We start from the raw sequence: 1403 nt of genomic DNA on the forward strand, positions 1-1403 counted from the left end.
AAGCAATTATTGATTATTTCGGAGCTTACGTGAACGCGGCCGTGGCAACGCTAAGGCGCGCGGCGACTCACTCACGCACACTAGTAGACACGTGGTTCACGAACGTGCGTCCGTTTAAAAAGCGATGCGGATTCGCTCATTTTTAAATAATAATAACTACTTTGTGAGGCGTGACTCGAAAAAATGGTTCGGGACTCTTCGACTCAGTTTTTCATGAGAAATATCACTATATAAATGGTGGGCGCGAATTAGAATACACCCTGTATATTTAATATAAATATATAATATACTAAGTATGACAAGATATAAATACAATGAAATAAATTGTTTAATTAATATTTAATTAAATAAATTAGTAAGGCTCGGATGTGTTAAACACAATTTTCAAAGAATTTGAAGGACTCAGAGCCGTGACAGGATGGTATTGTCTAAATATTCTATTCTAAATTTATTGCGAAAAAATATCACCTCGGCCAGGGTTTGAACCTGGACCTCCCTCTCGCTAGGCGGGCGTCTCAACCAATTCGACCACCGAGGCACATGGCAATACTCATCGCAATAAACAGTCTAGTGTTGATTCCCGAGTGCCATCTATCGTTACAGTATTCGAAATCGAGAACTGTGCGCCGACTTATAATATTTAATTATTAAAAATCCTATCCAAAATATAGGTACACAATTATAAAAAACACGTCCGTTATAGGTCCAAAACAGGTCCAAAATAGATCCAAAGTTGGATGTGTTATGGACGTCCTAGTGATGTCCAAAGTAGTGCATTTTGGACATCTTATGAACGTCCGATGGACATCCGACGGACCTTAAGAGGACGTACTATGGACGTCCGAATGTCCAGTTGCGGCCGTCCATCGGACATCCTTTGGACGTCCATGTGCTATCTGGGTAGGTATATCCCAGATAGCACAGAACATCCTATGGATGTTCATTTTACGAGTATGTCCATTATACATCCGCACGTCCATGGACATGAAATGGACGTCCATGGCATATCTCATTTCAGACATCCGTCAGTGGTCAATCTTTGGACGTCTACAGGACGTTCGGTCTTGGACGTTAATGTTTCGCGCGAGTTTTGTCTTTTGTTTTTCGACTGTCGATTTAAGGTGCAAATTCATGAGACGCTTAAGGGGATGCTGGAGTGATTCTGCACTTTCGCACCTTTTGCACTTAAAACTGTCTGTTTCGTGGAAAGATTTGTGTAATACACAATTTAAATGGCACGTGTACAGATGATCGAAAGCAGCTTGCTATTCCGGCTAAATTAAAGAACAATATGGCATCACTGAAACTAAGTTTGTAAGTCTAATAAAAAATAATAGTGAGCAACACATACATACAGTACATGTAGTATGTGTGTTGCTCACTATTATTTTTTATTAGACTTC

General features: G+C 39.9%; 1 non-coding gene across 1 annotated transcript; it reads right to left on the reverse strand.

Moving 5' to 3' along the window:
- Positions 1-465: 465 nt before the first annotated feature.
- On the reverse strand, positions 466-538 carry Trnaa-agc. The gene has a single exon. It is a non-coding gene; the product is annotated as a tRNA-Ala (tRNA).
- Between the last annotated feature and the right edge of the window lie 865 nt (positions 539-1403).

This window comes from Vollenhovia emeryi, unplaced genomic scaffold (assembly GCF_000949405.1).
Source record: "Vollenhovia emeryi isolate VEMERY1.0 unplaced genomic scaffold, V.emery_V1.0 DF943250.1, whole genome shotgun sequence".
Taxonomy (NCBI): Eukaryota; Metazoa; Arthropoda; class Insecta; order Hymenoptera; family Formicidae; genus Vollenhovia; species Vollenhovia emeryi.